Genomic DNA, 14,289 nt, shown 5'->3' with positions numbered 1-14,289 from the left:
CCCCGGTCCAGGCACTGTAATAAGGCAGTTCCTGGCACTGTAAGAAGGCCCGTCCCGGCACTGTGAGAAGGCCGGTCCCGGCACTGTAAGAAGGTCAGTCCCGGCACTGTAAGAAGGTCAGTCCCGGCACTGTAAGAAGGTGGTCCCAGCACTGTGAGAAGGCCGTTCCAGGCACTGTAAGAAGGCCGTTCCAGGCACTGTAAGAAGTCCGGTCCCAGCACTGTGAGAAGTCCGGTCCCAGCACTGTGAGAAGGCCGGTCCAGGCACTGTAAGAAGGCCGTTCCAGGCACTGTAAGAAGTCCGGTCCCAGCACTGTGAGAAGTCCGGTCCCAGCACTGTGAGAAGGTGGTCCGGGCACTGTGAGAAGGCCGTTCCCCGCACTGTAAGAAGGCCGATCCAGGCACTGTAAGATGGCCGGTCCCGGCACTGTAAGAAGTCCTGTCCAGGCACTGTAAAAAGCCCGGTCCAGGCACTGTAATACGCCGTTCCCGGCACTGTAAGAAGGCCCATCCCCGCACTGTGAGAAGGCCGGTCCCGGCACTGTAAGAAGGTCAGTCCCGGCACTGTAAGAAAGCCCGTCCCAGCACTGTGAGTAGGCCGGTCCCGGCACTGTGAGAATGTCAGTCCCGGCACTGTGAGAAGGCCAGTCCCAGCACTGTGAGAAGGCCGGTCCCGGCACTGTAAGAAGGTCAGTCCCGGCACTGTAAGAAAGCCCGTCCCAGCACTGTGAGAAGGCCGGTCCCGGCACTGTAAGAAGGTCAGTCCCGGCACTGTGAGAAGGCCGGTCCCAGCACTGTGAGAAGGCCGGTCCCAGCACTGTGAGAAGGCCGGTCCCGGCACTGTGAGAAGGCCGGTCCCGGCACTGTGAGAAGGCCGGTCCCGGCACTGTAAGAAGGTCAGTCCCGGCACTGTAAGAAAGCCCGTCCCAGCACTGTGAGAAGGCCGGTCCCGGCACTGTGAGAAGGTCAGTCCCGGCACTGTGAGAAGGCCGGTCCCAGCACTGTGAGAAGGCCGGTCCCGGCACTGTAAGAAGGTCAGTCCCGGCACTGTAAGAAAGCCCGTCCCAGCACTGTGAGAAGGCCGGTCCCGGCACTGTAAGAAGGTCAGTCCCGGCACTGTGAGAAGGCCGGTCCCAGCACTGTGAGAAGGCCGGTCCCGGCACTGTGAGAAGGCCGGTCCCGGCACTGTGAGAAGGCCGTTCCAGGCACTGTAAGAAGGCCGGTCACAGCACTGTGAGAAGTCCAGTCCCAGCACTGTGAGAAGGCCGGTCCCGGCACTGTGAGAAGGTCAGTCCCGGCACTGTGAGAAGGCCGGTCCCAGCACTGTGAGAAGGCCGGTCCCGGCACTGTAAGAAGGTCAGTCCCGGCACTGTAAGAAAGCCCGTCCCAGCACTGTGAGAAGGCCGGTCCCGGCACTGTAAGAAGGTCAGTCCCGGCACTGTGAGAAGGCCGGTCCCAGCACTGTGAGAAGGCCGGTCCCGGCACTGTGAGAAGGCCGGTCCCGGCACTGTGAGAAGGCCGTTCCAGGCACTGTAAGAAGGCCGGTCACAGCACTGTGAGAAGTCCAGTCCCAGCACTGTGAGAAGGCCGGTCCCAGCACTGTGAGAAGGCCGTTCACCGCACTGTGAGAAGGCCGATTCAGGCACTGTGAGAAGGCCGGTCCCGCTCAAACCTGAACGGCTGACTCCTCTTGCTGCGCAGCAGCCTCTCATCACTGATGCTAACGCAGCCTTCTCATGTGGCACTGTAAGAAGGCCGGTCCTGGCACTGTAAGAAGGCCCGTCCCCGCACTGTGACAAGGCCGGTCCCGGCACTGTGAGAAGGTCAGTCCCGGCACTGTGAGAAGGCCGGTCCCAGCACTGTGAGAAGGCCGGTCCCGGCACTGTAAGAAGGTCAGTCCCGGCACTGTAAGAAAGCCCGTCCCAGCACTGTGAGAAGGCCGGTCCCGGCACTGTAAGAAGGTCAGTCCCGGCACTGTGAGAAGGCCGGTCCCAGCACTGTGAGAAGGCCGGTCCCGGCACTGTGAGAAGGCCGGTCCCGGCACTGTGAGAAGGCCGGTCCCGGCACTGTAAGAAGGTCAGTCCCGGCACTGTAAGAAAGCCCGTCCCAGCACTGTGAGAAGGCCGGTCCCGGCACTGTGAGAAGGTCAGTCCCGGCACTGTGAGAAGGCCGGTCCCAGCACTGTGAGAAGGCCGGTCCCGGCACTGTAAGAAGGTCAGTCCCGGCACTGTGAGAAAGCCCGTCCCAGCACTGTGAGAAGGCCGGTCCCGGCACTGTAAGAAGGCCGGTCCCAGCACTGTGAGAAGGCCGGTCCCAGCACTGTGAGAAGGCCGATTCAGGCACTGTGAGAAGGCCGGTCCCGCTCAAACCTGAACGGCTGACTCCTCTTGCTGCGCAGCAGCCTCTCACCACTGATGCTAGCGCAGCCTTCTCATGGTGGCACACAGGCCAGCAGCATCACTTGGTACACACTGGATGTCTGGTGACACACCGCACAGCAGCCGCGGCCAATGTGCACATACTTTTAAGAGTAGAAGGCAGTGGCGTAGCTAGGGGGGGGCGAGGGGGGCGGACCGCCCCAGGCGGCACTGTTGTGGAGGCGGCGGCCGCGTAGCACTGGCGGCCCGTTTCGGCGGCCTTTATAATTTATTTGGGGACACTAACTGTCTAACACTTTGTCAGTCAGTGTCCCCAGTCCCCAAATAAATTATAAAGGCCGCCGCAACGGGCCGCCAGTGCCTCGCGGCGGCGGCGGCCCTGTTTGAAGTGCAAGCGCCAAGCAAGCTCACGTGACCTGCTTGCAACTACTGCACAAGCGCACGCACGCTGCACGCTGCACGCACCGTGTGGTGCGTGCGCGAGTAGCGACCGGGTCACCAGTCTCCTGGGCAATCGGCAAGCAATGTCAACCTCCCGCTAAGGCGGGGACGAGTGAGTCACAGCCAGGTCCCGCAGACCCGCAGTCATGCTGAGCTCAGCTGCCGCCCGCGGTGCACATCGAGCGGGCGGCATTTATCGAAGGTTTGTGCTGCACGTTTAGGTGGCGCCATAATTCTGCACAACGCGATAGCGTGGGAGCCAGCTTCGAGCTACTCGACCATGTACCGGTGGGGATTTTTTTTTTGCATCTTTTATATAGCGCGAACTCGACCCGAAGGTATTGGAGCGCTGTACATGAGCACCTGGCCGTATTTACATTACATATTCAGGCACGGACACAGACAAGCGCATTCCTAATAAAAGTATAGCAGCAGCACTGCTGAAAAGTGGAGGGTGCCAGCCATTATGTCCTCATCCGTCTTCCTCCCAATAACCCTTAATTCATGAGAGAATGCTTTTGTGGACATAACAGGTCATCAAGCCAAAAAAATACACAGGTAAAAAAAATCACTTGTTTTCCCATCCCTCCCATATTGCCAACTGCTTTTGCCTATCATATGATTAACATAAATGGAAGGCAACATAAATGGAAGGCAACCCACCTCACTCCATGTTCTGTTGTTTCTGTGCAAGTATGTTCACTGGGTACTGGTGATAATGTTGATTTACATTTATTGTAAGTCTATAGTAGACATAAGCCTCTTCTATAGCGACGTCATAGCTAATACAACAGTATAAGAGGTCCTGTTTTAGCAGGCCCGTATGAAGTATTGAGGACAGCATGGAAGCCGCTGCTCTCGTAATACAAAACTGTGGCAGTTCTACTGCGGTCCTGCTTCAGCAGAACAATTTTGGATCAGCGTGCATTCTGTTTACTTGGAACACTTCTATTGGAGTGAAGCAAGTGGGGATTATTCAATTATGTGGATGCAGCTGCCGGACTCTGTAATGGTGCCACTTCGCGAGAGTCAATGTTGCTCAGCAACATAAATGAGGGAGAAAGTCATTTGCATTTTTGTAGATCGTGAGCCACAGTGTTGTGTGGGTGATTGTGGCTGTGTTTATGCAGAAAATAGAGCAGTACAAGAAGTGTCAGGTTAAGAGGCGCCATTTGGATGATGGGTAAGCCTGACCCCGAAAGTGATGATTCCCCTGAATTAGCTCCATCTACATTAGATAAACAGTGCATGATTGAAATGGCAATGACTGCAACATTTTAAACCAGGGACAATCCCTTCCTCCTGCAAGAAAAATTGTCTATACCTACCTGGTGGGCAGGATACTGAGGAGGAAGACATTAAGGGAAGGTTCTTACAAGGGTCTGAGGTTCTGCAGCGCATATGGGAAAATATGGTCTTTCCTGGTATTCTGCTTCTGGAAAAAAGTGAAGACTTTCTCTGTAATAGTAAAAATAACTCGAAACACTATCACTACATGTGCAATTAAAAATGCCATGGATATGAAGAGGAAATATATAGACAACTATTCTTCCTCTTGATTCTATTCTAATAGATATCCTATTCAGATTTCCTAGATGATTTCCTACAAGTGGTGAAAGAGGACCCTCTTCAGGGAGAAATAGCGACTCATAGTGCTATAATTACAGAAGAGACTGCTCCGGCTGCCCTAGTCAATAAAGGATAAACCTGGCAGCAAAACTGGCCTATGTCTCATCTAATCTTCTTTTTAGAGCAACAGCATACTCTAGATGCAATTCGGTCGCTCATTAAGGACATTTAAAGACAGGCATCTTCAGGAACACTGAGCTGAATTGACACCAACATTAGTTATGATGGAGCAGCAGGTACACATACTCTCCGCAGTAGCTGTTGATCCCCTAAGCACATCAGTACCAGTGGCATAGCTAGGGGGGGGCGAGGGGGGCGAACCGCCCCAGGCGGCACTGTTCTGGAGGTGGCGGCCGCGTGGCACTGGCGGCCTGTTGCGGCGGCCTTTATAATTTATTTGGGGACACTAACTGTCTAAAACTTTGTCAGTCAGTGTCTCCAGTCCCCAAATAAATTATAAAGGCCGCCGCAACGGGCCGCCAGTGCCTCGCAGCCCTGTTTGCAGTGCAAGCGCCAAGCAAGCTCACGTGACCTGCTTGCAACTACTGCCTGCACAAGCGCACGCACGCTGCACGCACCGTGTGGTGCGTGCGCGAGTCGCGACCGGGTCACCAGTCTCTCCTGGGCAATGTCAACCTCCCGCTAAGGCAGGGTCGAGTCACAGCCAGGTCCCGCAGTCATGCTGAGCTCAGCTGCCACCCGCGGTGCACATCGACCGGGCGGCATTTATCGAAGGTTTGTGCTGCAGCTGCACGTTTAGGCGGCGCCATAATTCTGCACAACGCGATAGCGTGGGAGCCAGCTTCGAGCTACTTGACCATGTCCCGGTGGGGATTTTTTTTTTTGCATCTTTTATATAGCGCGAACTCGACCCGAAGGTATTGGAGCGCTGTACATGAGCACCGTATTTACATTACATATTCAGGCACGGGGAGACTAAGTGATTTGCCCAGAATCACAGGATGTGGACGCGACCTCGAGGCTCGAACCCTGGTTTTTCTGCACCAAAGTCGGCAGCGCAGCCGAAGGACCACATCCCCTCCCCTAAATGGATTGATTCCCACCACCGACGCACGCCATCCAGGACAGGCGGGCCCAAACAACGCCGGCCGCGGCTAAATTAAGTTGGTCAACAGCCTGCTAAGTGCTGGGCAAGGCCGCTGAGAGCGGCTCAAAGCAGCATGATGAGATCCCGCCTGGCGACTCGACCCATGACCTCAAGCCTACCTATGGCTTACTCGAGTGAGGCAGGCCTTCTGAGTCGCCGGCCAACCTGTGCAGAAGTATAGGAGCTGTCTAAGCTTCTCATGTTGGCACCTGCGCGTGGGATCCGATGCACAGCTGCCACAAGAAGTCATTCATCTTCAGGAGTCAGTACGAGTGCAGGTATGTTTTAAAGCAAACACTTCTGTGCAGTGCCATATGTATTTTTTAGACTACTTTTACAGCCTGCTGCATAACACGCACTGGTGCACGTACTCTTAGTGCGGGCTTTTTAATGCTCACTCTCTCAAAAAGTATATATTTGAAATAAAACTGCCTACAGCCGAATTGTGACCCCTAAGCTATGTGTACTTTAATCAAACTTTTCTCCTGAGGCTTGCATGCACCCCATGCTTAATTGTGTCTCAATGTTAATTGCTTAGACTAGCAATGCAACGTAGCTTCAGATTGTTAATAAATAACGGGCGGTGACGCACACCCTGCTGTTATTAACGAATTGATTTTTATCAAATTGCTCAGTGTGTCCTTTTGAGATAAATTACAGTCTGCAGAGGGGTTGTGACCTCTATGCTATGCGTGTACCCTTCCATTTCCAGTGCTTTGCAGCCGTTTTAAAATCTTCTTACAGTTTCTCGTTGCTCAAATGGGTGTAATTTCTGATATTTATGTTGCCTTTATTTTTATTGCTTGAATTTCCTTGCGAAAAAAGTGTCACTCATAGTTGTTGAAATGTCACTCATAATTACGCTGACATTATAAAAATGTCACACTTAGCAATCTGAAACCTTGGCAGCTATGCTTCCTTTATGTCCGGCCTGCTGCTGTTAGCTGTACTTCCGGTGCCAGCTGCGCCCCTCCACGTGCACAAACCATGAGCTGAACATTGCAGGCATTGCCCTGTAGAAACGTAGACATGGCCGCCGGTTGTACAGTGGGGTGTGGGAGAGCATTCCATAAAGTATAGAACCTTGCAAATGCTGGTAATTTCTACATTTTTATTTCTTTATTTGAAATTTTATACCACACGCAGACGATGTTAAAGTACTCTACAGTTTTTTATTTTTACAAAAAAATGTGGGAAATGATTCCAAATAATAAACATACATATTTACAAAGAAATGTTCAGGATGACGGCAGAGCATTTTGCAATTTGTAGATACATATTTTGAGAAATGCATCCAAGTCCTATAAATCCATGTTAGCAAAGACGTGTTGTCTTATAGTGCACGTTAAGTAGTCAGTTTGTTCTTCACTCTACAATATTTGATTTAAGAATGACACTGCATATGTGGCGGTACAGGTGCTGGAGAGAGCTGCAATTAAATGTCACAAACGTAAGTGCTAGTGTTAGGTGTTATGAGGCATGAATATGGAGTTTTATTGGATAAATAAAACAATCCATATTCTGGGTGCTGTTATTGAGATGGAGTAAGGGCCTACTTTGGAGTTTGGCCGATGGGATGCTCAGACACAAACAAACAGGTGCATTTTGCCTATAGCCTTTGTATACAGAGCACAGGATATGTGCCACTGTGTGGCAGAGTATTCCATTCACCAATCTCTAAATAAGGCCATTCGATTTTTTTATGTTGAATTTCAGAGCTACAAGCATCAGTGCTTCTTTGTTTCTGGGGTTTCTGTTTTGCCCAGTGACGTGTAATTGCTGATGCTAGGTAGGTTGGTGAAGGGCTTGGAAGGTTATACACACTGTCCTGAGTATGCAGTGTTTCTCTACTGGGAGCGACCTCAGACATTCTCTAACTGATGAGCTGTGGACTGTCCTTTTCCATGTTTGCAGTAAGCCTTGCTGCTGAGATTAACAATAATGTTGGGGAAGTCAGGCTCGATAGGCCAGTGAGTAGGGCAGTTTCACATACCTACCTGGTGACATCTAGAGAATGGACTAAAGTTTGCAGATCTTGTTTTTAACATAAGGCACCACAGCATGCACAAATCTTGCACTGAAACAAGATCTGCTATTCTCGAGTTAGGGCACGAGATAGGGGTTGCCTTAAAGCTGGTATTAGTGTTTGAGTTGGAGTGACAGTCAATATTAGTGTTAGAAAGAATTGGGTTATAACTAGGATGAGGGTGATGGTTAGATGAATGGGATAGGGGTGGAACGAGGACTGGAATTATTAGCATCGCTTGGATTAACAATAGGTTTAGAGATACATGTACGATTATGCTTAGATTGCGGGTTAGTTTTAAGATTTGGATAAACACAAGTGTTTCGATTGGGTCTTACCGCAGGTTTGTGGTTAGGGTTTGTGTTCTAGGTTTAGAGTTACAGTTAAAGTAATTGAGCCAACAATTGTGCAAGGGGGAATCCAGACTGCTTAACACCCAGCCTTAGCACAGAGGCCAGCAATTTACAAATAAACATAGAATTGTCAGAGACTGTATCGAGCTCTGAAAACTATAAAGGGCCTACCACAGCAGGCTTCTTTTTTTGGTCACTCTGGTGAGACACTAAAAACACACACAACATGCGCCCTTCTTTAAAAATGCAAATGAGTAAAATATCTGGTTACCACATTATCAGGCCAATACCTGCCTTAATAATGTCCAGAGTGCTTGTGACACATTCATATGGGAGGGGGACTAGAATTTCGTTGAGTCAGAGAAGGTAATAACCAAGAGAAACAGGATTGGGAACACCCAGTGGTGCTCGAACAATTTTCAGAGTGGCGTCGCTGCCATCTGTGCTTCATCACTGAACTCACAATGTTGAACATATATCATTAAAGCATGGTGTGTTCGCGCAGTGTCATTTATAGACAGCATAATCTCCATTGAAGTGGTCACTTAACTTGCAAAGACATACAATTTTACAGATAAAACTAATGTAGCGCTCAAACGATGTGTGGAAATCGGGTGTCAATCAATCAAACAAACAGGATTTGCATAGCGCTACTTATCACCTGTGAGGGTATCTAGGCGCTGGAGGGTGGGGGCGGTGCTGCTGATTAGGGACGTTAATCGAATAACCATGTTTTTAGGCCCTTCCTGAAATCCTGCAGGGTGGCAGTCTGTGTGTTCTCCTTTGTACTGCCGGTCACCGGTGTATTTAACTGTGTAGCCTTGGACGGTGTCATGTATGTGCATGTAACTTGCATGATCGAGGTAACTATTAGCGGCGATACTATGTGTCTCTCGGTCCTTTTTCCCCAGCACCCCTAATCCCCCTCTCCAGGGGCGGCAATCTGAGGGATAGCCCCGGGCGCCACAAGCTCTAGCTACGCCTCTGGTAGAAGGGAAGTTCTTGGTACGACAGAGTGTGCGACCAGAGTGAAGCCAAGCTTCCTTTTCGGGCTCTATTGCAACCACACGTGCCCCAGTAGACCCTACAGCCACCGAGTCACTGCATGGCAGCGATAACCGGATAAGCACAAACATGTATTAGGAAAAGTGCTGCGCAGCCCTTTTTTTGCAGTTGTATAATATAGCGCTAACTCGACCCGAATGTATTGGAGCGCTTTACATGAGCAGCAGTTGCGTTACACCAGAGCACATTCATTTTTGGTAGGCAGGAGGAGATTAAGTGATTTTCCCAGAATCACAGGACGCTGAGCCCACGCCGAGTCTCGAACCTGGTTCTCCAGCTCCTAAGTAAGCAGCGCTGGCGGTTGCGCGCTACATCTATAGCCTTTACCTGCTCCAAGGGAGGCGTGCCAGGCCGGAGGGGGAGAGGTGCAGGAGTGCAGAAACCATAGACATATTTCATATTTAGAGAGGGGGGCACACGGTCCTCTGGCCCAGTGTGTGCCAGAAGGTTGACCCAGGGCCTATTTTTGAGGACACGTGACAGAGGAGGCGGGGCTCTGGAGCACGAGGGTCCTGGGCTGAGGTGCATGGGAGCCCATGGGTTCTAGAAAGAGGTGCGTCACAGAAAATCTGGTGACGTCATGCAATCCTCACCCAGCAGAGGTGGTGGAGTAAAATCATTGACAGACTCGAGGAAGGCTGGAGGCTGAAGAGGTGGGAACTAAGCGGGGTCAGGGCTCTGTGGAGTAGGAAGGGTGAGGGTCAGATGGGAGGGGCTGGAGGTTCTTATCTGCAGGGGTTCGAACGGACTGAACTCTGAAACTTCCTAAATAAGAGCTTTTAATGGGAAAGGCAACAGCATGAACTCCACTCGAAGTGCGTCACTGAGCTCTCTGAGAGATACCAAAAAGGCCACTTTATTAAAGACAGATCTGTAGAAATACTTTATGAAATTACAGAAGACATTCTGAAATCAAACCTCACTAATACGTTAACTTCATGTCACTCCCCTTCTCCCTTAAAATCCCAACTTGTGAAAGTTGCATCAACAAATTCCCCCACATGCTCTCGGAACGCGTTCCTTTCTTCCTTTCTTCCCTTCATATACTTTTTGTTGCATTCCCCAGTCTCTCTCATTCACACCCCATCAAGCACCCCTCAGCGAGCTCCCCTAGTGTTGTCCCAAATCCCCAAACTTACTCTTGCCACCGCCCTCTCCTCCCCCCTCCCCCCAAGAGATGGATACGCCCGCACCAGTCTCTCCATTCACAGAAAAACTTACCCCCTACTAAATCTGCAGCCTTTCTTACCGTGGCAGGTACTCTAAATAGCTTGTTTTCTCTCATTCAAAAAATCACTTCGAATGAACAATAAATACATTGGGTGGACCTCAAACATCCCTGCCTGCGCACTGGAAGGGCTCCCTGTGTGCTTCAGCCTTCTAAAGCTCCGGCCCCTAGCCCTTCATCTAGCTGCCTGTCATGTTATATGTTATGTTGTATAGGTTTATAAAGCGCACTGTTACCCGAAGGTGTCCTGGCGCTAAGCACTGTTTACCTGGAAAACCCTCCATTCCTAGGGCCCTATCAGAGGCTAAGCTGTGAACAACCTAGTCTTCAGACCTCTCCTAAATGCTAGGAGTTCCGTGGCAGACCTTAGATAAAACGGAAATCATAACACCTGTCTAGTGGCTTGTGTCACTTGCACAGTTACCCAGATGGAGACCGGCTCTCGTCTTTGCCCCCCCTGGGTCCCAACATTGTTGATCTTTCTGAAATCTCAGACATGCTCATTTCTGTGTCTACTCTTTGCCTTCATTTGAGTCGCTCGATGTTCTTCCCTTATTGTTTTCATCTCTGTTATTCCCCTTCCCGCAATAGAGGAAGCATCCATATTGGTTATGAAAGTGTAACTAGTCTAAGGGCCGATTACGAGTTCTGGACCGCCGAATCCATGGTGGCAGTGCAGCGGCCGTCGCACCGGCGGTCTGACCGCCGTATTTTGAGTTTGGCGGTCGGACTGCTACAGGTCCACCGCAACCATCGGGGATCGTGGCTCCTGCGGCAGTGGCGCAGAGATCTGAGACTGCAGTTTGCTGGTGGCGCAGATGCGGCACTGCCGAGCATATTACGAGTTGGGCACTGGACCCTTTCCATGGGGGTGAGCACCGCCATGAGAAGGGTGGTGGTGAGGGAACTCAGGTGGTCCTTACAGGGCCCCCTGTAGCCTCTGGGTATGGAAGTGCATGCACGGGGCACATGTTGTGCCCCCCCCTGCATGTTTGCACCCCCAGTTCCTGCACAGTAAGAATACACGACATGGTGCATTTCTCCGTGTGCAGTACGTGCTGCGTCGGCACTCCCACGGCACTGCCTTTCTATGGCTCTCCTTTGAGCCTTAGAAAGGCACAGCAGTGGGACAGACGCTGCATGACCGCCTGCCAGGATTACAGGAAACAAACATGGTGGCCTGTAGATTACATTCTGGTCACTCCTCATCGTCCCATCTACCCCTACCATGCTTGGGCAGGTATGCTGAGGCAGGGAGTTCCCCAGAGACATCCCAGGCTCGGGCATGAACCCCAGGGGATGGGCACTGCCTTCTAACTGGTATCAGGAAGCCCTAACTCCCGGGAGGACGCAACAAAATATCAGGGGCCACACACACATCGCTGATCAGTGTGTCTGTGAACATTTGTCTTGTTTTTGTTGCTTCTCAGGAGAAGAAAAGTGTCTCCAAGAGGGTGTATTATTAATCAATCAATTCAAATATTAATTCGACCTATATATAGATCATAAAAGAAAACCACAAAAATACATACACATGAATAATGAGGGCGAAGAGATAAAAACCACAGCAGGATGCACGGATGACTCTTCCATATACACAGGGAGGCACTTTAAACCGATACAATAAATTCATACATATGTTTAAAACTTCCTTAAACAGGCTTCAGCTTAAATGTAAATGTAAATTTGATACTTATATAGCGCACTACTCACCGCAAGGGTCTCAAGGCGCTTGTACGAATACCGCTGTGGAACCCATCCTGGCTTTCCCTGTGAGGCGTGCACTCCTGGGCACCCCCAAGGTGGAGGCCAGGTATCCTTTGCGTTGTGGGGGCCGTTGTGGAGATTAAGCAAGCTATTGCCCAGAGTTGCAGAGTGGGACTCCATGATTGGAATAGGTACCGAGGCGAGAATTATCAGGTCCGTGGAATTTTTGAGCCCAAGACCCGCCGAGGCGGGGAATTGAACCCTGGTCCCGGGCTAGACCTCTGCATCAGGGTCTGCCGCTCTAATCATTGTGCCACACTTCTCACTTAAAATTACAATAGAAATCATGAGGCAGTAAAAGGACTAAGGCGCAGTTACGCTATCATTGTTTTTCTTGCCCGAATAGCTGATTTCAGAAAGGCACAGACCCAATGACACATTTCAGGCGAGCTTAAAACCTGCAGATGTAGCAGAGCTACTCTACACCGTCCGAACTCACAGAACAAGTGCTTCATAAAGTGCTTACGTGGCAGACTGTGCAAAGCACAGAAAAACACAAAGTGCACTAGTGTTTGTGCAGATTGATTATCACATGGGCAGTATGATACCCTCTAAGTCTGGGACACTTTAAAACACAGGGACCAATAGACTGAGCCTGCCCTGAGGGTTGGAATCACCTTCACATTGCAGTGGGGAGATACCAGGTGCACCAGAGACATTATTGCATGAAGCACCTGGCATGCACAGATTCTAAGTGACTCCAAGTCATGCATGATGCTTTCAGCCAGTCCCGCCTTTGGCGTGATCCATTCTGGGACATGTAGTTCTGTTTCAACATTGAAAGTATGGTCTCAAAAATCACAGCATGCAAATTGTTGTTGGCTAAAATATTTGAAACCAGCAAAGGCGACAATACTTCTTGGTGGCATTTACCCTGTCATCTCTGAGTATGTAATGATAATTTGGTACTAGTAACCGTTAGTGTCAGGAAGTGAAACTGTAAGCATGGAGCACAGCCCCTATGCAAATATGGCCCCGCCTACTTGTTCATTGGCTGTAGTGGGCGGACGCTTTCGTGGTGGGGTTTGCCCACCAGTGTGAGCCGCCATCAGTTATTAGACCGTGCTGCCTGATGTTTTGGTCAACACAGATAAGTGATTCAAAAGCCAGCTCTTAACTATTAAAACTGCTGCAATGCTTGAGTAATGGCGGATTGTGCTCTATACAAAAGTCAAAAATGTTACAGAATGATATGCAGAGGTTGAGCAGTACCAAAGCAACACAGGTAGCATTTACCTGACAAATGTCAACTTACCGCAGTGACTTATCGGCTCCCTCTTGTGATCCAAGACAGCTTGACCCAAAAGGAAGTCAGTTACCCGTCTCCTGAATCTCTGTCAATAATGTCACATATCCGGCGGCGCAGGAAGGCTGGGCAGTGAAAGCGCCCTATGTCTGGAAACTCTCAGTCGCAGGTACCATAGACACTTGGCAACACTCCGATTCCGCCCTCAAAATCTGGAACCTGTTGCCATCACCCTGCTCCTTAGCCACAGACCACAGACTGTGCCCGCTTCAGGAAAGAACTGAAAACACAACTTTCAGGAAGTAACAAACCAAATAAGAATACCCCAGCCCCGCCCTTTCCGTTCAGCTGTAAATCCAAAAATGCCTGTAAGCCCAAGGCCTATGGCTTGAGAGTACATTCAGACCATGGAAGCTTCCACCCACTAGAGACAAGAATCGTGTGAACTCTGAGGGGCCGATTAACAACGGAAGAGATTTACAGTTGTAAATACTTAGGGGACTCTTCAAAAAGAGCTTTTTTTAGCACGATTATTAGTACTATAGCAATACTAATTAAGTACTACAAAATGCTATTCACAAACCTACAAGTGTAAATCTCCACCTCTCCTATCTTTCTATGGGGAGATCCCCACACATGTAAGTTTACTACTTAGTAGTAAATGTAAAAGGGAATGGGGGAGTGGCTGGAAAAGAGGTATTCTTACTACTAAATGGGAGGAGGTTAGGGAGCAGTAAGAAGGAGTTTAGGGAGAGACAAGCACCCACTTAAAAAAGAGGAAGCCCATTGCTATTCACTTGCTGCACTTCTAAAGCTACTGCAAACAAAAGGTACCCAAAACAGTAGTAAGTTACTCTAGCTCAGAGCTGCACATATGGTCTAGCACTGGAACTGCTACACACTTCCACCAAAAATAATGAAGGTAGGGACTTAAAATAAACCCCATAGGAAATAATGTTACATTTACTTAAATGATTAAAAAAATAAAATGTAATTTAAAATAATATAATGTTAAAAAAATCTAAAAATAAAATGTATTTATTTAATTG

At 49.8% G+C, this 14,289-nt stretch overlaps 1 protein-coding gene across 1 annotated transcript in view; it reads right to left on the bottom strand.

Annotated features, from left to right (window-relative positions):
* Positions 1–13,528, bottom strand: part of ARHGAP33 (Rho GTPase activating protein 33) — a 472,696-nt gene extending 459,168 nt beyond the window's left edge. The window contains exon 1 of the mRNA XM_085615935.1: positions 13,250–13,528. The gene's annotated coding sequence lies outside the window, so the exon portion shown is untranslated. The remainder of the gene's footprint in view (positions 1–13,249) is intronic.
* Positions 13,529–14,289: the final 761 nt, after the last annotated feature.

The sequence above is a fragment of the Triturus cristatus genome, chromosome 7, assembly GCF_964204655.1.
Source record: "Triturus cristatus chromosome 7, aTriCri1.1, whole genome shotgun sequence".
Classification (NCBI taxonomy): Eukaryota; Metazoa; Chordata; class Amphibia; order Caudata; family Salamandridae; genus Triturus; species Triturus cristatus.
Note: the sequence above shows the minus strand (reverse complement) of the source record. Positions and strands in the feature narration are given on the sequence as shown.